At 40.5% G+C, this 23,229-nt stretch overlaps 1 non-coding gene and 1 pseudogene across 1 annotated transcript; one reads left to right on the top strand and one right to left on the bottom strand.

Moving 5' to 3' along the window:
* LOC122095768 overlaps positions 1 to 23,229 on the top strand; it is a 75,187-nt pseudogene that overhangs the window by 40,086 nt on the left and 11,872 nt on the right.
* On the bottom strand, positions 13,678 to 13,841 carry LOC122095774. The gene has a single exon (XR_006145195.1). It is a non-coding gene; the product is annotated as a U1 spliceosomal RNA (small nuclear RNA).

The following is a 23,229-nucleotide window of genomic DNA, read 5'->3' as shown; positions in this document are numbered from 1 at the left end:
CGGGGGGGGGGGGGGTTCTTTTTCCTAATCCTGGGGCTTGAACTCAGGCCTTGGGCACTGTCCTTGAACTTCTGTTACTCAAGGTAAGAACTCTACTACTTGAGCCATTGTGCCACTGCTAGCCTTTTTTATTTATGAAGTACTGAGGATACAAATCCAGGGATTAAAACATGGTAGGCAAGCACTCTGTCACTAAGCCACATTCCCAGCCATTCTTACACCTTTCTATTTGTATTTTTATTTTCTTGTGTATGCTGGTCCTGGGTCTAAAAATCAGCCCAGTTGCAGTCCCAGAAGTTTTTATTCAAGACTAGCACACTAAGACATGAACCACAGCATAATTTGTGGCTATTAGTTTTTGTTTTGTTTTAAGTAGCTACTTAGATTTGAGTCAATGAATTCTCCTACTGGGGCTGGCTTTCAACTGTGATCCTCAGATTTGAGCCTCCTGTGTGGCTACCATCACAGATGTGTGCCACCTATGCTTGGCTCATTTTAAGCTCTGGAATTGGTCATTTATTCTCCTAACTTTTCTGCAATTATTTATTTTATTGTTTGTGTGTATGTTGGTCCTGAAGTTAATATCAAGATCTGGGTGCTGTCCCAGAAATTATTTTCTCATTTCTGCCATTGAAGCCACAGCTCAATCACCAGGTTTTATTTTTCTTCCTTTTGGTGGTTAATTGGAGATAAGAGTATCATGTAAAGCCCAGCAAGACACAGGAGGCAGAAATCTGAGGATTGAAGTTGAAGCTATCCTGGATAGGAAAGTCCATGAGACTATTTGCATCAACTAAATACTCAAATTCAAGCCCTAGGCACACAGTAAAAAAGCCCCATGGACTTTCCTGTTTGGACTGGTCTTAAAATGTATCTTCAGACTTCAGCTCCATGAATAGCTAAAATAATAAGCAGGAACCACCAGCCCCAGGCTTATTTTCAAATCTCAAATGGTCATTTCTCCTCTTCTTTCAGTTTTGTTTTTGGTCGACTTTGGGCTGAATTATGGACCAGGGAACTATTTCCCAGTTTTTTTTCATGAAATTTCAGTACTTTATAACTACTATCACACCTTCATTTCCAGCTTTTACTGGGTAGTGGGAGAAAAGAATTTCAATCACTTTCCTGCCCAGGCTGGCTTTTAGCGGTGATCCTCATATTTCATCTTTCTGAGTAGCTAGGAATACACACATAAACCAATAACTCATGACTCATTTTGAAACTATAATTTTCTCATTCTCCCATCTTTTATAATTTGTGCTTTTTTTTCTTTTCTTTGTAAGTGTCTGTGCTAGGGCATCAGCACCAGGGTCTGTGTGCTGTCCCAGAGCTTTCTGTTCAAGACTAGCACTCTACCACATGTGCTAGAGCACAGCTAGTGGCATATTTTTGGTGACAAGTGAGACATAAGAATCTCAGGGATTCTCCTACCTGGGCTAGCCTTCAACTGTGATCCTAGGCTTTCATTCTCCTGAGTAGCTGATAGAACATCAGTGAGCTACCAATGTCATTGGATCTGTCATTGAATTCTGTCATTGGATCTTCTTTCTACACTTCTACCCTCCTTTAATTCTTCTGTGATTGTCCTGGGGCTTGAACTCAGTGCTTGGTTGCTGTCCTAGAAACTAATTGCCCAATTCTGCCACTTGAGCCATAACTCAATTCCCAGGTTTTTTTTTCTTTTATTTTTGACAATTAATTGGAGATAAGAGTCTGAGACAAAGCCTAGCATAAATCAAGCTAGCCTGGGAAGGAAAGTCCATGAGACTATGACCTCCAATTAACCACTGAATAGTTGGGAGTGGTAGAACTCTATCCTTGAACAAACCAGCACAAGTTCAAGGATGGCACACACAAGCTGCAGGATGGCACCGAGATGCACACACACAAAGTCTCATGGATTTTCTTGCTTGTGTTAGCTTTGAACTCTGATCCTCAGATTTCAGTCTCTCTTCTTCCACTGTCCTTTTTATTTATTGTTTTTATTTGTAATTTTTAGTGGTCCTACAGCTTGACCTCTGGCTCTGGGGACTATTTCTTAGCTTTTTAAACAAAGGCTGCTACTTTATCACCTCAGCTTCAGCTCAGGGCTTTGTGCTAGGTAGCTTGGATAAGCATCTCAAGCACGTTTATGCCCAGGCTGACTTGATATCACAATCCTCAGATATCAGCCTCTTGTGGAGTTAGGATTATACACAGGACCAACAACCCTTGTGTCATTTTAAAACTTTAATATGTGCTTTCCACTATCTACTGTTGTTTACTCTTTTTTTGCATGTGTGTGTTGTTACTGGGTCTACAAATTGGGGCTCATATTCTGTCCCAGAAGTTTTTATTCAAGGCTATCCTCTATTACATGAGACACACTATAACTTTTTGTCCCTTTTTTGGGGAGGGTGATTAATTACAGACAAGATTTTCATGGACTCTCCTGCCAGGGCTGGACATCATCCTCAGATTTTAGCCACTTGTATAGCTAGTAGAACATGTATGAGCCACCAATGCTTGATTCATTTAAGCCTTTGTCACTCACTCTTCCTTGGTTGCTTCTACTCTTCTTTATTTCTTCTGTGCATGTCCTGGGGCTTCAACTCAGGGTTTAGGTGGAGTCCCAGAAAATATTTTCCCAGTTCTGCCACTTAAGTCATAGCTCAAATTCCAGCTGAATTAGGTGGCTGAAATCTGAGGGCCACGTTTCAAAGCTAGCCTGGGCAGAAAATCGATAACACTCTTATCTCCAATTCACCACCCAAAATCTGATAATGCTAGGGTACTAGCAAAGTATGGTACACAAACACACACATCACAAATACAAACACACACACACACAAACAAACATACACACACACACACACATACACCCAAAGTTTCCTGGATTTTGCTTCTTGACCTGGCCTTGAAAGTTGATCCTCAGGGGTTGGGAAGATGGCTCAGAGGTAGAGCGCTTGCCTTGCATGCATGAAGCCCTGGGTTCAATTCCTCAGCACCACATAAGCAAAAAGAAAAAAGCCAGAAGTGGCGCTGTGGCTCAAGTGGTAGAGCACTAGCCTTGAGCTGAAGAGCTAAGGGACAGTGCTCAGGCCCAGAGTTCAGGCCCCACGTCTGGACCCAAAAAAAAAAAGAAAAAGAAAAAAAGAAAGTTGATCCTCAGATTTCTGCCCCCACGATCAACAAGTACCAGGCTTATGTTTCAATTTACAATTGGCCTTTCTTCTCTTCTCCTACATTTTTTTAGCACCAGGAATTGATCCCTGGATCAATAAACAATTTTTTTTTTAGCTTTTTCAACAAATACAATGTTTTACAACTATAATGATATCTACACTGGGTAGTTGTGTATAAGAGTCTCATGTACTTTCTTGCCCAGTCTAGCTTTGAACCTTGAATAGCTAGGAATACACATATGAACCAAAACCAATGCTCATTTTGAAACTGGCTTTCTCTTTTCCCATCATTTTTAGTTTGTGGTTTTTTTTTGTTTTTTGAAATATGTGTCTAGGATTTCAACTTAGTGCTTAGGTGCTGTTCCAAGCTTACTGTTTAAGACTACCACTCAACCGCATGAGCCAAAGTACAGCTTGTAGCTTTTTTTGGTGGCAAATTAGATAGATGAGTCTCATGAGTCTCATGGACTCTCCTGCCTTGGCTGGTCATGAACTGTGATCCTTAGATTTCATCCTCCTGAGTACCTCATAAAACATGTGTGAGCAACCAATGTTTGATTCATTTCAACCTCTATCACTGATAGAGGTTTTGTACTTCTATCCTCCTTTCCTTTTATTTCTTCTGTGTTTGTCCTAGAGCTTGAACTCAGGGTCTGAGTGCTGTACCAGATACTATTGCCCAGTTCTGCCAGTTGACCACAGCTCAATTCCAGGGGTTTTTTTTTGTTTTTTTTTTTTCTGTTTTGGTGGTTAATTAGAAATGAGTAGAGCCAGTCCACATTCATGAAGCTGAAATCTGAGGATCAACGTTTGTACCAGCCTGGGCAGGAAAGTCCATGATATCTCCAATTATAGCAACTAAAAAGCTGAGAATAATAGAGCCTTGAGAAAAACAGTACAAGTTCAAGCAACAGGACTCTCACGCAGACATACAGACACACACACACACACACACACACACACACACACACACACACGTGTCTTATGGACTTTCCTAATTGGTCTGGTCTTTAAATATTATCCTCATATTTTAGCCTCCTGAGTAACTAGAATTACAGTTATGAGCCACCAATGATTGGCTGATTGGCTCATTGAAGCCTCGGTTATTGGTTCTTCTTCTACCCTTCTTTACATTTATTCATTTCATTGTTTTGTGGGTGATGGTCCTGGAGCTAGAACTCATGCAAGGCTTGGCCTGTTTCAGGAGGCTGAAGTCTGACCATCATGGTTCAAAGCCACGCTGAGCAGAAAGTCTAAGATCCTTACCTCCAATTAACTGCCACAAATCTGGGAGTAGTACAGTTCCAGCCCTAGGATGTGCCACAAAGAACTGTCTTCTGGGCTTTCTTGCTAAGTTTGGTCTTTACACTGGATCCCCATATTTCTGCCTCCTGAGGTTCTAGAATTACAGGCATGAGTCACCAGCCCTGGGTTCTATTTTTCTTATCTTTTTTTTTGTGATCCAGAGGCTGGATCTCTGAGGCACTCAGGGCACTGTTTTGTAGCTTTCTCACTCAAGGCTGGTGCCTTACAACTCCAATCACAACCTCACTTCTGTTTTCTTGTTTGTTTGTTTTGTTGGTGATTTGATGATGAGACACCATAATCCTCAGATTTCATCTATCTTAGTTTCTAGGATTACACACATGAAACAAAAGCTCATGGCTCATTTGGAAAATTTAATTGGATTTTCCAATACATTTTTTAATTTCTATTTTTTATTTCTATATGTATGCTGGGCTTAGGGCTATAAATCAGAGCCTGGGTATTGTCCCAGTACTTTTTATTTTTGCCGGTCATGGGGCCTGAACTCTGGGCTTGGGCACTGTCTCTCAACTCTTCAGCTTGAGGCTAGAGCCCTACCACTTGTTCCACAGTGCCACTGCTGGCTTTTTTTCTTATTTTTTGCTGAGGAATTGAACCCAGGGCCTCATGCATGCAAGGCAGCACTCTACTACTGAGGCAACTTCCCAGCCCCGTCCCAGTACATTTTTAATACTAGCATGCTAATACGTGAGCCACAGCACAATTTGTGGATTTTTTTAAAAACTGTAGTTGACTAATTAGAGATGAGTCCATGGACTCACCTGCCTTGGCTGGCCTTGAACACTGAGTCTCAGATGTGTGACCCTTGAGTAACTTTAATAACAAGTGTAAGCTACCTCAGTTTTTATTTTATCCTCTGAAATTTGCTTTCCCTTTTCTTCTTCTACCTTTCTTTTCATTTATTTATTTTATTCTTGTTTGTACTGGTCCTGAAGGTTATCTCAAGATGTGGGTGCTGTCCCAGAAATCAGTCTCATTTCTGCCATTGGAGCCACAGCTCAACCTCCAGCTGTTTTTTTTTGTTCTTTTCTTTATTTTTTTGGTGGTTCATTGGAGATAAGAGTCTCATGCAATGCACAGAATACCTCAGGAAGCTGAAATCTGAGGATCACAGTTTTGAAGCGAGCCTGCAAAGGAAATTCCATGATTCTCTTTATCTCCAGTTAGCTGGTAGTGATCCCACCAAAAAGCTGAGATTGATAGAACTCCAGCCTTGAATAAAGTAGAACAAATTCAACTCTCATGACTGGCACACACAGAAAAATGGCCAATGGTTTTCCCTGCTTGGGCTTGCCTTTTAAATGGTATTTTCTGACTTTAGTCCCCTATGTAGTTAATATAACATGTGTAAGCCACCTGTGATTGATTAATTTAAAACTCTGTCACTGTCTATTACTTTTCTTCTACACTTCTTTATTTCTTTTGTGGTGGTCCTTAGGCTTTAACTTGGGGCTTTGGTGTTGGTCTTTTTATGTCTTCTATATAACTTGTTCCAGTTTTGTTCTAATGTTTCATTTGTTTATATTGCTTTTTATATCTTACATAAGTAAATTTTTATATCTCACAAAAGTAACTTTTAGCTGGTGGCTCATGCCTGTTATCTTACTCAGGAGGCTGACATCGAGGATCACAGTTTGAAGCCAGCACAGGCAGAAAAATCTTGGAAATTCTTATCTCCACTACAATACCAAATGTACTAGAAGTGAAGATATTACTGAAGTAGTAAATTGCTAGACTTGAGCAAAAAACTCAGAGCCCAGGTCTCAAGTTCAAACCCTTGGACTGGCACAAAAAGAAAACTTTCATTAACTTATATTATACTAGGATTACTGGTGTGAGACACCAGTTGGTTTTAAGAACCAACTTTTGTAGCAGCTGCCACTTTTGATGTTTTCCCTAGGAACTTTTATGTTGTTTTTTTCCATGCCTTACATTTACATTCCATTAAATGGCATTCTTATTTCTTTTGTTTGGAGGGACATATCAATAATTCAATGACAAATCAAAAAAGGCATGTCTTGAATTTTTCTTTAATTTAAATAGGAAAGGGAAACGCTGAGTCTAAAACTAGCAGAGAGTGAATGACGGTTTGTTTAATGTATTCGTGAATGTGGGAACCTGCCATTTTGGGTGCTTTCGTGGTGGGGTCATCCTGCAGCTTCACAATAACTTCTTTGATGTCACAACCTCTTTTTCCATCACAACGGATAGGTGTCAGCCACTGATCTCACCCTTATGTGGACTTAGATACACAAGGAGGAAAAAAATAATTAGAAGAAATGACTATTAACTACAAGACCACAGCTTGATGAGTTTTCCTGACTGAATTCTGATATTACATGAGCAGAGCAGGCTCACCTCTATACAAGGGTACTAAGCACTAAGGCTCATCTCTACACAAAGCTACTAAGCACTAAGGACCAGGCACTGCCGTAGGCAACTGGAGAAACATGTGAATGCAGCTATAAATGGCCTTCTCCATGCAAATTTCATGCTGAAGGAGAAAACCAGAAATCCCAATGATAATATCAATGAATCAGAAAGATGGTAATCTGGGGAGACAACTTCACATTGAGGATGGGAGGAAGAGACATATGATCTAACAGCAGGGGACTTCATCCATGCTGGCACCAATCTCAATCCCAGATCTCATCCTTCTGAGTAGACAATTATAGGTATGAAGTACCTGCAGTGGGCTCTTTGATATCAATATTTAACCAATGTGTGCTAAGTTTCTTGGAAGTTTCTTGAGAGGAAGGTTCAAAATTAAGCATATTATGTATCCTAAACATTCATTTCATTATCTTCTAATTATTTGAATATGAGCTGTATTCCTCACTTTTTGGAAAAACCAAGACAATTTTTTTTTCATTGTTCAAATCCTGGGGAGGGAAGGAAAATCACAGCTTCTTTGCCAAACTAGAAAGTAATAGTCATTTCAACTTACCAGTTTTTCCAAATAGTATGTCTTGTCCTTGATGGATTTTTCATCTTCAACAATGTTAGATGGATGAAATTATAAATGGGAGAAAAGCAACCACATAGTAGCAAGTTTATCACAATGACATATAATCTGTCCACTTTCTATCCAATGAAAACATTTGCCACAAGAATTAAAAAACTTGAATAAAAACTTGGAGATTCTACTCTTTATACAAAGTTGTTTTTTTGTTGTTTTTTGTCAGTCGTGGGGCTTGAACTCTGGGCCGAGGGGCAGTCCCTTAGCTATTCAGCTCAAGGAAAGCACTCTAGCACTCGAGCCACAGCACAACTTCTAGTTTTCTGGTGGTTATTTGTAGATAAGCTTCATGGAGTTTCCTGCACAGGCTGGCTTTGAACTGCAATCTTCATGTCCCAGCCTCCTGAGTAGATAGGAATACAGACATGAGACATCAGCACCTAGCCAAACTTGTATTTTCTTCAGTTTTGCTGGCTTGAATGATTACCAAGGAAAAAATAGAACCTAAAATTATTATTTTGTGCTAAAATTTGCAATAGTTTTACCACGAAGAATAGTGAAATATTTAGAATTACATATTTTGAGAAAATGTAGCTTATTAGCTTTTATTGTTCTAAAATAATAGAATCTCTTTTTTTGTAGACAGTGTACTCTGAGTTCAGAACTTGTATATGTTGACAGACACTCTATTCTGTGAGCCACATCCTTCTCATTTTTAAATCAATCATCATTTAAATAATTTGAAGCTCACAGGCATCTTTTGTTAAGATTAAGTAAAATAAGCCTAAACTCCTGCCTTTTGAGTAACAGAAGAAATCCTAATATCTAGAATATATAGACAAAAAATGAAACACCCTAAGAACAAATAATCTAATCAATAAATAGGCAAGTGAATTGACTAGATAGTTCCCCAAAACTGATGTAGGTGTCTAAGGAATACATGAAAATATTCAACACCGTTAGTAATCAAGGAAATGCAAATCAAATCTATGTTGAAGTTCATGTCTTCCTAATCAGAATGCCTATTAAAAAAGAAAACAGAAATACTTGCAAGGAGGTGGGGAAAGATACCCTACACAATGATGGCAATTAAGTGAATCATTGCAGCCCCAACAGAAATCAGTGTGGAAGTTCCACACAAGAAATCCTACATATACACCTGAAGAAATGTAAGTCAGCCTTATAGTACAGCTATTTGCACACACATTTTTTACAGCATGATTCAAAATAATCACATTCCAAAATTGGCCACCACAGGCAGAAAAGTGTGTAAAACTGTTATCTCCAATTAACAATTAAAAATCTGGGAGTAGGACTGTGTACCAAGTCGCAGAGTACCAGCCTTGATGGAAGGAAGCCAATCAAGAGATTAATGTCCTAGGTTCAAGCCTCAGGACTGGCAAACACACACACACACACACACACACACACACACTGCTTACTATATTTTTTAGCCAAGTTTCTTATTCCCCTAAGATTCATACATCTATGACAGATCTAAATGTAATTGGAAAGAGATATTTATAATGATAAACTTCTACTAAAGAACCCAACTTTTTCTTGTTTTTTTTTTGTGGTCTTTGGACTTGAACTCATGGCCTGAGTGCTGTCTGTGTGCATTTTCCCTCAAGGTTGGTGCTCTACCACTTAGATACAGTGCCACTTCCAGGTTTGTGATAGTTTGTTGGAGATAAAGAGTCTCAAGAACTCTATCCTCCACACACTGATTTCTAACTGCAATTCTCAGATTTCACATTCCTGAATTGGTAGAATTAGAGGCCTGATCCACCAATGCCGGGCTAGAACCTGAGTATTTTCACCTTTGCTCATTGGAGAGTTCAATTCTTTTTCCTCCAGAACACTTACCAAGCACAGTTCTCTCTCAATGGTAATCAAGCAAATACAGAGGCACCAGTAGCTCACACCTGTAAATCCTAGCTACTGAAAAGTCTGAGATATGAGGATAGTGGTTCAAGGCCAGCCCAGATAGGAAAATCTGGGAGACTTTTAGTCCCAATTAACCACAAAAAAATGCCATATGTTGAGTTGTGGCTCAAGAAGTAGAGCTCTACCTTGATCAAATACCTCAGGGATAGACCTCAGGCCCTGAGTTCAAGGCCCAAGACCAGTGCACATGCAAACACACACAATTTAATAACATGGTTCTCAAACCTAGCAAGGTGCCATCCTAATCCATTAATGTCATGCTTTGTTATGAGAACTGGAAAAGTCTAACGTCTGGCGTGGGCTGGTAAACAGCATCTGGACATAGTAATTAGCTCACAGCCAGTCAGACCAACCCAGACCGGAAGCAAGATTGAGTTGGTACAGGCACATGGCCCCTACTCCCTTATTCACCCAGACTGGAATCAGGAGTGAGGTGACACAGGCAAGCAGCCCCCACTCACCAAGACCGGAAGACAGAGTAAGGTGACAAGGGCACCAAGCCCAGACTTATCCAGCCAGGAAGCAGTAGTGAGGTGATGCAGGGACATTGCCCCTACCCACCCAGACCGGAGGCTGTCGTGAGGTGACACAGGCAGCATGGCCCTTACTCCCCCACTCATGCAGACCAGAAGCAGGAGTGAGGCGAAACATGCACGTGGCCCCCACTCACCTAGAGTGGAAGCAGGAGTGAGGTGAAACAGGCATGCAGCCCACACTCACCCAGACTGGAAGTGGGAGTGAGGTGGTGCAGGCACACGGCTCCTACCCACCCAGACCAGAAGCAGGAGTGAGGTGACACAGGCATGCGGCCCCTATTCATCTAGCCAGGAAGCAGAAGTGAGGTGATGGTCGCATGCCACACCAGAGGCATGATCCTAGCATTCCATGGCAGCTCTCTTCTCTCCCAGACTTTGTGAAGGGCTGCTAGGTTCCATGATGCACTCCGGAGGTCAAGGGGCTGGAGCCAAGGTTGCTGCTGCCTCCCCCAACTGTTACTCCACCTGCTGCAGCTATGGTAGCAAATTTAATAAGTTCTAATTCACAGACCATATACTATGAACTATTAGTGTCTTCATGTACCATGTTCCACTTGCTAGTCACTTAATTGTATAGTTGCCAATGTCTTAAGTGTTCACTGACTTGTAAATATGCTGGAATGGAAATCCTAATATCACTGATGTCTTTTAATTTCTAGGAATGATGATTTTGAAATGACCCTTTCTGAAGAGAAGAGGAGGGGATATAGACTCAACTGTTCAAGAGTGCCTTTGGTTGACACTCTATTGGCCCAAGAATGAGTCGACACAGCTGGTATCCAGTTGTTTTGTGTTAGTCTTTGGGTCATGTTTTCTGTTTGGCCTTGGAGTCTTAGGCTTCTCTTTGTAGACACAGAAGATGGGAAAGTAATTGCCAAGGCTTATATAATCAGGAGCCATTTACTTCCTGCCCTTCTGAAATGGCATCTCACTACATAGCCAAGATGGCCTTGAACTTATTTTGCTTCTGCTTCAGCTTCCCAAGTGATGGAATTACAGGCTTACCATACCATGCCGAGCTATCTCTCATGGACCATTTGAAATAGAAAAATCATGACATGTGCGCTGTATCTACTAAGAGACTTGTGCAAAGACCAAATAATTTACAACCCTGTTGTTAAGAATATAGACTCATATTCAACTGAATTTCAAATTTAATTTTGGTTTCTTACCTGCTTTGGGTTAAAGAGGTAGACACTATATCACTGAGTTTTATTCACTTGTACAGAAATGTGGATGGTGCCAGGGACAGGTGGCTCATGCCTATAATCTTACTCAAGAGGCTGAGATGTAAGGATTGTGTTTTGAATCCATCCCGGGCAGAAAAGTCAACATTAGAATAGGAGGACAAGAGCCAAACTGATGAGCCAGATACTCTTCTGAAAAATGGTTTAATATGGTACAATGTTTCCCATATGTCAGTTTGTCATTCTGCTTCTAGTCAGAAAATTTATAAGGCTCAGAAAAGGATTCAAGCTCTCTGTTAAACCATACTGTAGCAATTTTGATTTTTATTAAAGGAATAATCAATTTAGACATTGGTAGCTCATGCCTATAATCCTTGCTGCTTAGGAGGCTGAGATCTGAGGAACATGATTTTAGGCCAGCCCAAGCAGAAAGTCCATGAGACTTGTCTCCAATTAAGCAGTGATAAACCCAGAAGAAGAGGTATGCCTTAATACAGTATTATTCCTAAGGAAAAAGCTTTATTTAAGCTGCCCTAAAACTTTGGGTCATATGTTGGGACATTGCCACGTACAATGCTGCTGGACCCTGCCTTCCTTTGGTGTGTTTGCCTAGAGCCTGGCTTTCACTCCTGTGGATATAGGCTGTTTAGCCCACAACCTTGGGGGTGGCATGATCCGTGTATGGCATATACTGCCCAGACAAAAACCTATGATGGAAGCAATGATTGACAAGGTGTTAGTCCAAAGTTACAATGGTAAGGATGTATTCTGTTTAGCTTTTTTCTTTAGTTAATTGCTTTTTAAAGTTTATCTGCTTATTTAATGTACTCTAGGAAATCAAAAGTTAATATTTGGAATTTTTGGTGCAATTTGCAACTAGGCAAGTAAGAGCACCCATTGCCCCCAAATTCAACATTTAAAATTATTAAAATTCTGTTCAGATGTTTTAGTCATCAGAAATTTGAGCCAGGGATGGGAGCTCACACTTGTAATGCTAGCTGCTGGGTCTTGACAGATACAGAGAGGATTATGATTTGATGTTAGCCCAGGAAAAACATTCAAAATATTGGATCTCAATCAATATTGAACCCAATGCATTGTGCTTCTTATTTCATCTACTCAGAAAGGGTAAAAAGAAGGATTATGGTCCATGCTGGTCTGGTCATAGACATAAAACCCTACCACAAAAATAGCTAAAGCCAAGCCAGGCGCAGGTGGCTCATGCCTGTAATCTTAGCCACGCAGGAGGCTGAAATCTGAAGATCACAGATCAAAGCCAGGCCAGGCAGCCCAGTGAGACTCATATCTCCAATAAACCACTAGAAAACCAGAAGTGGTACTGTGGCTCAAACAATAGAGCCTTCACCTTGGGCTGAAGAACTCAGGGACAACACCCAGGCACAGAGTTCAAGTTACATAACCAACAAAAGAAAAATGAGGGCTGGGAAGGTGGTCAGTGGTAGAGTGCTTGCCTTGCATGCCTGAGGCCCTGAGTTCGATTCCTCAGCACCACATAAGCAAAAAGAAAAAAGCCAGAAGTGGCGCTGTGGCTCAAGTGAAGAGTTGAGGAACAGTGCCCAGGCCCAGAGTTCAGGCTCCACGACTGGACTCCCCCCCCAAAAAAAAAGAAAGAAAGAAAAATAACTAAAGCCAAAAAAAGCAGGTGTATGGCTCATCTGGTAAAGTACCTACCTAAAATGCATGAGGCCCTGAGTTTAAGTTCTAGGATAGAAAGGGGGAAAGGATGTGAAGGAATAGAAGGAAGAAAAGAAGGAAGGGAGGAGTTATTCTGTATATTGTACTTGCCTAGCTATTTCATTAAGGTGGCTTCTCATTCCTTTTTTTTTGTTTTTTGGTCGGTTGTGGGGCTTGAACTCAGGTCCTGGATCCTGTCCCTGATCTTTTGTGCTCAAGGATATTGCTCTACCATTTTGAGTTACATTGTCACTTACGGTTTTCAGTGGTTAATTGGAAATAAGAATCTCATAGATTTTCCTTCCTAGGCTGGTGTTGAACATTGATCCTCAGATCTCAGCCTTCTAACTAGCTAGAATTACAGGTATGAGCCATTGGCTCTGGTCACTCATTTGTTTTCTTTCTTTTTATTTGTAAGTCATAGGACTTGAACTCTGGGTACTGTCCCTGAGCTCTTCAGCTCAAGTGAAGTGCTCTACCACTTGAGCCAGAGCCCACTTCTGGTTTTCTGGTGGTTAATTGAGGATAAGAATCTCATGAGCTTTCCTATATGGGCTGGCTTTGAACTGCAATCCTCAGATCTCAGGATTACATGTGTAAGCCACCTGCACCCAACTTCCTCATTTATTTTCTCATGGTGAGTTGTAGCTGATTTCCCTACTCCTTGTAGTTCCTAGCAACTACAAAGTAGTCCTAGAGGTACCTCATCCTTTATAGTAGTCCTTAGGACCAAGTGACTGCTGAGTGCAGGAAAGCAGATGAGGCCAATATAAAATACAATGCTATCTATCTATCTATCTATCTATCTATCTATCTATCTATCTATCTATCTATCTATCTATCTATCTATCTATCTATCTATCCAGTGGAGAGAACTAACACAGTCCCCCACTATCACAAATTATACAGTCGAATTTCCCACATTTGGGGAAATCTCAGGGGTCAGCACATCTGAAGTGCAATAGATAAGCCTGGCCCTGGGAAAACCATCTTCATGATCATAGTATCTCCCCTGCCAGGTAAGTAACAAGTGCCAGGTAAGTAACAAGGCTGACTTGGTATTTAAAAAACTAACAAACACATGAGAGTAGTTCACATTTGTAATCCTAGCTACTCAGAATGCTGAAATCTGAGGATTAAGCTTTAAATACTAGATAAATTTTGCTGAATTTTTATTAAAGCTCCTTTGGCGTTTTTAATTGAAGGTTTTATTTATTTTCTTATTTTACTGTTTCTTACTGTGACTACCAAAAAGCTGAGTGACTTCCGTGGCTTGTATTCCTGGATTACTTTGGAGGTGCTCTAAGACTTCATCAGAGGCCAGACTTGTTCTACTCAGTGGAGTAGCCAGCCACAAAGTTGTAAGTGACAATACTTACAGTAAGCAAAATTACATAAAATTAAAAATTCAGACACACATTTACACTAGCCATATTTCAAATAAAAATAGAATTCAAGTTTCAGTGAATGTTAGTAAAGTTATAATGCATTCATTTTATCTGTGTCCCCTGTCACACTGCCACAGAAGAATGGAATACTTAAGGCATATCATGTGACTCCCAAGGCCTGGATGTACTTACTCTGTTCCTTTACAGAAAATGTTTGCCTGACCATGTACCCTAGTGAATATCATTTATTATGCAGAGCTACCCTCTTTTCTATATGCTGTTATTTCTCCCTATACTTTTCTCCCTCCCTCTCTCTTCCCTCACCCAATCCCTCCCTTTCCTTGTTTTAGGGATCAAAACTCATGCATGGTAAGTTGCTAAGCTGAATCTCAGCCCTGTGTATGATTTTGTGTTTGGTGAGGGGGTACTTTTTCAGGGCTTGAACTTTGGCCCTGGACACTATCTCAACTTTCTTCCTCCCTCCCTCCCTCCCTTCCTTCCTCCCTCCCTCCCTCCCTTCCTTCCTCCCTCCCTTTCTTCCTTCCTTTCTTTCTTTCTTTCTTTCTTTCTTTCTTTCTTTCTTTCTTTCTTTCTTTCTTTCTTTCTTTCTTTCTTTCTTTCTTTCTTTCTTTCTTTCTTTCTTTCTTTCTTTCTTTCTTTCTTTCTTTCTTTCTTTCTTTCTCTCTTTCATTTTGTCAGTCATGGGGCCTGAACTCTGAAATCTGGGCCTGGTCACTGTCCCTCAGCTCTTTAGATGAAGGATAGTGCTTTACCATTTGAGCCACAGCACCACTTCTGGCTTTTTCCGACTTATGTGGTGATGAGTAATGGAACTCAGGGCCTTATGCATGCATGACAATCACTCTACCCCTAAGCAACCTTCCCAGCCCTCATTTTATTTTAAAAATAAAAGTCAAAACATGCCTTTTATGAATCCTCTTTCAATTTATTGAAACATAGTATATATTCTTTAAGCTGTTTTTAAAATATTTTTAGTGTAAAAATATTGTACAGAAGGTTTACAGTTACATGAGTAAAGTAGTGGGCACATTTCCTAGTGAGCATTGTCACCTCCTCCTTTCTTTTTCCCCAAACATCCCTTCCCTCCCCACCTTCCCAACACCTCCCATCCACCACAAATGTTGTAAAGTTTGTTTTCAACATAGTGTTTTGTACATCTCATTGTTACAATGGGTTAAACTGTATCCTTATTTAAACATCTTGTTATGTACATATAAGACGCAGGTCACCAGAAACAAATACAGTGAATACAGAGTAATACCCTGGAGGAAGAACATACCAGAGAAACAAAAAAAATCACATAGTACATTATAAATATGTTAAAAAACAATAGCAAGAAAGAAAAAAGCACTTGAGTTACTATCTTGAGGTTTATTTCACTTAACATCATCCTATATGGTCATATGTACATAGCTTTTGATTTTTTCTTCTTGTCCTAGACATATACTAGATATTGAAAAAAAGGGAAACTATAAGACCTACGTTTTGGGGGGGGCCTGGCCTACTTCACTTAATATAATTTTTTCCAAGTCTTTCTATTTCCTAACAAGTGGGGTGATGTAATTCTAATGGAGGCATAGAATTCCATTGTGTACGTGTGTATGTGTGTGTGTGTGTGTGTGTGTGTGTGTGTGTGTGTATTATATATATATATATATATACATATATGTATATATATATATGTATATATACATATATATGTCACATTTTCTTGATCCATTTATCTACTGAGGGACACCTGGGTTGGTTCCATATCCTAGCTATGGTAAATAATGCTGCAATAAACAATTGTGCTGGTAGCTTTAATATAGCCTTGTTTGCGATCATTTGGGTAAATGCTCAAAAGTGGGATTTCTGGGTCATAGGGAAGCTCTATGTGGAGTCTATTGAAGAATATCCATACTGCTTTCCAAAGTGGATGAACAAGTTTACACTCCCACCAACAATGCAGTAAGGTTCCTTTTTGACCACATCCCCTCCATCATCTGTTATTATTAGAGTTCTTGATTATAGCCATTCTAACTGGGGTGAGGTGGAATCTCAACATTGTCTTGATTTTCATTTTTATTCTTCATGTGTCTATTGGCCATTCCTATTTCCTCTTCAGAGACCTTTCTCTTTAAGTCTTTAGCCCACTTATTCATGGGGCAGTTGTTTCTTTGAGGATTGGTTTTTGGGGAATTTAATTTTTTGAGTTCTAAATATATTTTAGATATGAGACCCTTGTCCATTGTATGGCTAGTGATGATCTTCTCCCAGTACTTGGGCTTTCTATTGATCTTGCTAGCTATGTCCTTTGCCATGCAGAAGCTCTGCAGTTTCACGCAATTCCATTTGTCCAACCTTTCTATGATTTTATGTGTTTCTGGGCCTTCATTAAGAAATTTTCGGCATGTGCCAAGGAGACCTAGAGGTTTTCCTCTTCCTTCCTGAAATGTTTTCAGGCTATCTGCTTTGACTCCAAGGTCTTTGATCCATTTGGAGTTGATTCTGTTGCAGGGTGCTATATAAGGATCTAGTTTTAGTTTTCTACAGGTGTGAAATATAGTATATATTTTATAAGTCTTTGTCCATCTCTCTAGAGGCCTCCACAAGTTTATATGTATTTGTAGCTTGGGAAGGGAAATAAGATTTAAATCAGGACAGTAGGAGGCTATGGTTTATAAGACTCATTTGAGACCCTTTTGGAAGGAATGTTGACTTTTTCCATCTGATATCCTACAGATGACAATCTTGGTACAGGTATTGAGTAGTCACAGGATAGGAAGCTTGTACTGATTTCTCCTGACTTTCCCCTGGGGACAAAGAAGGTGAAGTAGCCATAGGCATGAATCTGTAGGGGGGTTGCAATTTATTTGTACTGACTGTATATTTCTAATTACTGTTGCCACAGGCCAGTGGGTGAAAGGTTTTTTTTTCCTTTCCTACTTTAGCTGTAACTAGTTATTTTTCATTTTTTAAATTTTATTTTATTGTAAAGAGTCTATAGAGGGGTTAGAGTTACATAAATAAGGCAATGAGTACATTTCTGGTCAAGCATTGTTACCCCTTCCCTTGTTTATCTTCCACTATCCCTTACCTCCCCCACCTCCCACACTCCTCCCCTCCCCACCCGAAGTTGTAAAGTTCATTTCCAACATACTGTCTTATGGGTGTCATTGTTGCAACGGGTCATCCTGTGTCCTTGTTTTAGCATTTTGTTATTTCCCTTCCCCTCCCCAAATTAGAAAAATGTATCTACAAGATGCAGGGTATCAAAGTCAAGCACAGTGACAACAGGGGATATACCACAGGGGGAAGAATATACAAAGGAAACCAAACACTTACATAATAAATCTAAAACAACAACAACAAATGAACCCCAAGATATAGTAATTTGTTTTTATAGGATATTTATTCTAAAACTCCCTAGACATCTTAAGTTTGGACTGTTTCTTTTTTTTCTGCCAGTCCTGTGGTTTGAACTTAGGGCACTCTACCGCTTGAGTCCCAGAGCACCACTTTGAGCTTTTTCTGAGTAGTATATCTTATATAGAGTGTCATAACTTTCCAGCTTAGGCAGGTTTCAAATAATGATCCTTAGTTCTCAGCTTCCTGAGCATCTAGGAGTACAAGTATGAGCCACTAGGACCTGGCTTGAATAATCCCATAGTTTTAACTAGCTGTTTTCATATCCCCTACCAACAATGCTTTCTCATACTTTTTAAAGTTATCTCTAAATAGCTTAGGAAGGAGTTTGAGCATTGCTTAATCATTTTTTCACTTTCATTAGTATATACTAGTTGTACACACTGAGAGGTTTGATGGAGTTACTTCCACACACGCATATGATATACTTGCTCACATTCATCCTGACATCCCAGTGCCCAGCCCTTGAATTCAAGGCCCAGACCTACTGTGTACATGCAAACATTCATGGAGACACACACACACACACACACAGCAGAACAATTAGCAAAGGTTATACTATTGATCAGGAACTGCAAGGAAACATGGGAAGGTAGATTGTCTTTTCCCAGTTTCTCTGTCTTCCTCCATTCTCTGCTTTTCCTCAGAACAACTCAAGCCCTCCACACCTCGCTTCTGTCTGTTTGAACACCCTGAGCCTGGCTTCCAGTATGCCATTCATAGGGAGCTGCCCTTGCCTGGATAGATGGTCCTCAAAGTAAGCAGAGTGTCTCAGGTTATATTTTATTTTTCCATTTGGAGTGTGAATGCAGGCCCTGGGACCATAAGCAGCATCTTGAAGTGTATGGACAGCTGTTTTGAGCTACAAAACTCACCTCAGAAAACAAGCAGAGGAAGTGGGATGCAAAATACACAACCTGAACCAATAGATCTATAGGTGACTGAGAGCCAATTTCCACATTAATGTGAATACAAGGGTGAGTCCATTTGAAGACAGGTCTCCAACGATTTAATGGGACCCCATGGACAAGCCTGGCAGGAAGACACGTGTGTGTGTGTGTGTGTGTGTGTGTGTGTGTGTGTGTGTGTGTGTGTCTGAAGGCTGGGCTGGGGCTCAGGCTGAGGCTGAGTGCAACCTGCCCTTATGCCTTTTTTGCTGCTCTACCACTTCATCCACAGCTCCACTTCTGGCTTTTTTGTTAATTGATTGGAGATGAGATTCTGATGGACTCTCCTACCATGGCAGGCTTCAACTCTGATCTTCAAATCCCAGCCTCATGAGTAGCTAGTATTAAAGAAGTGAGGCACTGGAACCTGTCAGGAAGCCTCTTAAATAACAGAGCTATTTTTAGGGAGACAGGAAACACCTCAGTCCAAAAGATGGTGTTGAGTTTTCATGTTTTAAAAGAAAAAATACACTCAATATTGAAGTGTGAAGTAATATTGAAGGAAAGAAGACAGCAAACTTTCATAAATCTGGTGTTGTGAAAGCCCATCAGACATGAGTGTTTCATATAGGAATCAAAATAATATCTATGTGGCAACATTGAGACTCACCCATGTGGTCACGTGAACTGGTTGAAGACCTATTCTCAGACCGACTAACCTTCAAAAGTCTGGGATTCTGCTCTGTGGAAGATGTTTCCCAGTCACACTTGTAAGTCTCTTAGTTCTGTTTTTCACACTTCTCATGCCTCATTCTTAGTATTCACCAAGTATCTTTTCCATTGCTGCTCCAGAAGATGCTTTCAGTGTCACTGTAAGAAGTGGCGCTGTAGCTCAAGTGGTAGAGCGCTCGCCTTGAGCTGAAGAGTTGAGGGACAGCGCCCAGGCCCAGAGTTCAAGCCCCACGGCCAGCCAAAAAAAAAAAAAAGAATCTTTGGGGCTGGGACGGTGGCTCAGTGGTAGAGCACTTGCCTTGCATGCTCGCGGCCCTGGGTTCGATTCCTCAGCACCACATAAGAAAAAAGCTGGAAGTGGCGCTATGGCTCAAGTGGTAGAGCACTAGCCTTGAGCTGAAGAGCTGAGGGACAGTGCCCAGTCCCAGAGTTCAGGCCCCACGACTGGACCCCCCCCCCAAAAAAGAAAGTAATATCAATGTCACTGTAAGGATTCATCTAATAAGAGAAGCTTGTTTGAAGAACTGTAATACTTATATTAATAATATCATTACTAATAAAGAGTATTATTCAAGAACTACTTTAAGATAAATAAAACATGATTCAGAGCAGTTATGTAGTTTGGATATTAAATCTGATAACACACATATATTCCTAGCCCATTACAAATCTGTAGTTACTTCAATCTTACAATACAAATGTTCTTAAGAAAGAAAGTGTTGATAATATAAGCAACCCAGTAGTTGTTGAATGAGATAAATATAGTGAGGACTTCTGTTGAGCTAGTACACACTGGTTCTTGCTCTGAAAGCATCACCTATCTGTTCTGAGAGCCAGTCAGGCTTAAGTAGGACACATGCTTCCGGATGACAGACCTGCCTGGCATTCACTGCCTAAGTCCATTCAGGCCCACAGCCCATAGGCAATATAGAACAATCTTCAGAACAGTCATCCTGACTTTAAAGTTCAAGCCTCTAATCCTAGCACATCAGCAGACTGATGTCTGAGGATTGTGGTTCAAAGTCACCCTGGGCAGCAAAGTCTGGAAGACTCTTATCTCCAGTTAACCACAAAAATGCCACAGTGGAAGGGATAAACTGAGAGCAAGGGAAGGGGTGTAATTGTCCCCAAAAAATGTATTCATTACCTGACAACTGTTTAATTTAACTGACTTAACTGTTACCCCTCTGAACGTCATATTCCTAATAATATTTTTTTAAGAAAAGGAAAGATGAGTCTGGGAAGGTGGCTCAATGGTAGAGTGCTTTCCTTGCATTCATGAGGCCCTGAATTCAATTCTTCAGTACCATATAAGCAGAAAGAAAGCTGGAAGGCACACTGTGGCTCAAGTGGTAGAGCACTAGCCTTGATCTGAAGAGATGAGGGACAGTGCCCAAGCCCAGAATTCAGGCCCATAACTTACAAAAAAAATAAAGAAAAGGAAGAGTATTGCTGCCAGGCTCAGTGGCCAAGCCTGTAATCCTAGCTATTCATGAGGCTGAGGATCAGTGATTGAAGCCAACTTGGGTAGGAAAGCCTATACGACTTTTATCTCCAATTATGTACAAAAAAACCTAGAAGTAGAGTTGTGGCTCCAGTGGTAAAGCAGTAGCCTTGAGGGGAAAAACATAAACTACAGGGATAGTATCCATTTCCTGAGTGCAAGCCCCAGAAAGGCACAGAATAAAAGAAGGAAAGACACTATGAACTTGGTTTATCTGTACCTGAGATGTCCTTGTTAGAGACGATTATGGACTGAAACTCTGAACAGGGCATACTAGGTCTGGCATTTTTTCTGCACAAACTGTGTGCACAACCATCTTAACTCCTTCGCTATTCTATAGTTGCAGGTTGCATTATCTTCTCACCATGGAAGAGGTCCAGTATTTACTTTCCCTAGGGTACCTGTTTCCTTGTCTTCTGCTCTTTATTCATGGACAGCAGTATTTTAACTGAGAATGCAAGGAGGAGGATTGGCAAGGCCTTGAAAAAGAGAATTTGCTAGAAGTGGGTGAGACGGTGGTGATAATGCCCAGGACCAGGTGAGCATTTTGGTGATGATTGGGCATGGTGTGTCATTCTTTATCAATATGCTGAGGGGCCATGGGCATGAAGAGGAGGCCCCAATGCCTCCTGGGGTCATTCAGATTACACAGATATAAGCCAGCTAATCTTCCTCTCACTTTCCCAGCATGGAGTTATGGGTCCTGCCTGGAAGGGGACTCATGCCCAAGTATGGACAGCTATCCACACAACATCCAGTTGTGTCCTCTACATTGTTACTACATTGAGAGCAGTGCAGCACAAATCACATGGAGCATGTCTAAATCATTAAAGGGATGGGAAAGTGGTTCTATGTTATATGGACCAAGACAGACAGAGAACACCATATAAGTTCCCTTTCAGAGACCCCACTTCTGTTCAATGGCCAAGAGAACATACAGGAAAACCTCCAGAAGGAGGAGCTATGTTCCTAACCTGGACCTTCACTGCATGATTTCCCAAAGCTTATGGATACAATAAAACTAAATCTCTCCAAAATCAGGCACGAAGTCTCTCAGAGACCATTGCCCACATCTGTGAGGAGAGCATAGGAGGTAAAATGGACTGTCAGGGAGGGGAATAGCCACAGAGTGTCTCCGTGACATCTCTGGCATCCAGTATTCAGATAATTAGGGAAAGGTTATGAAAGCCTATTTGGTGTGGATAATGAATCATTGCAGCAGGTGGCACAGAGGATGGGAAAGCTAGTTGAAGAATACATGGGTCCCATCAAGTCCCAAGATGTGCAGATCTACCATCAAGAGAGCTGGACTATATGTTGGATATGTTACATGATAGCCTTTGCTAATGCCAGGTCTTAGACATGTGTTATACTACAGTGACTCTGCTGTCTACTACCACAAAGGCATGTAAGAGAGAGAAACTTGATACAGTTGCTGACGTACCAAGATCATCCTAAGGAAGAACTTCATAGACATTATCATCTGATTGTGTGTGGGGTCTGGGGTGGGGGGGGTGTATATGTGGACACTAGAGATTCAACTTTGGGTCTGGACAGTGCCCCTGAGCCTTTTTTGCTCAAGGCTTGTACTATAGCTCTTAAGCCACAGCTCCACTTTCAGCTTTTTTGATATTTTATTGAAGTCTCACAAGTATTTACTTACAAGATAAACTTTAATTATGAGGTGATATGATTTTAAGGATGATATACTACTATGCAAATGCAATAAATAAAAATAGGAGGTAAAAAGACACTCTAAGGACTATATAGGAAGTTTTATGAAAGCCATGAAAGTATATCTTAAAAAAGTGTTATTAGTGACTTAAACAGCAGTGCTAAATTTTTTGTCCTGTATAAATGAATGAAGTCAGTTATTTCTGTTTAAATGTATAATGTTATTTTTCTCTTTTTACTGTTTGTAATCCATACTATTAATATTAATAGGTGTAGGAGACTCAAGCTGAGCTGTTGAACCTGGAAAAGGTTTGAGAGGTTGGAACATCACCTGAATAGTACTCAGAAAGCTGAGAGCTGACTATGCAAAGGTTAAAACACAGCTCTGTGAAGTAAGCCAGGCCCAAAGAAATATAAGTCCCATGGTTTCCCTTATTTGAAATAACTAGTATATGTCTGAGACAAACAGAAACTGTCAGACAAGTTGATGTTAGGTGAAATGAACCCCAAGATAAGGATTCAAATGTGTTTTTTTCTTTCTTGAGATTGTTTCCAACATATTTATAAAATGATTTCTTTGTTGCTTTGTATGTACCTCCCCATGGAATTAGCCCTGCTTTCACTGTAGTTGATGTTGGTATAATTTGTGGAAAGGAAGGAAAAAAAAACAAATTGTTTAAATAGGGATACTGGTGGACCCATTGCATGAATGAGATGTATAACACGTTATGTCGAAAAGCGAACTTTACAACTTTGAGGGGGAGGTAGGAAGAGCTGGAGGGAGGGGTGGGGGGCGTGACA

This window comes from Dipodomys spectabilis, unplaced genomic scaffold (genome assembly GCF_019054845.1).
Source record: "Dipodomys spectabilis isolate Male_0828 unplaced genomic scaffold, ASM1905484v1 ptg000361l, whole genome shotgun sequence".
NCBI lineage: Eukaryota > Metazoa > Chordata > Mammalia > Rodentia > Heteromyidae > Dipodomys > Dipodomys spectabilis.
The sequence above is the reverse complement of the archived record's forward strand: the minus strand, read 5'-3'. Positions and strand labels throughout refer to the sequence as shown.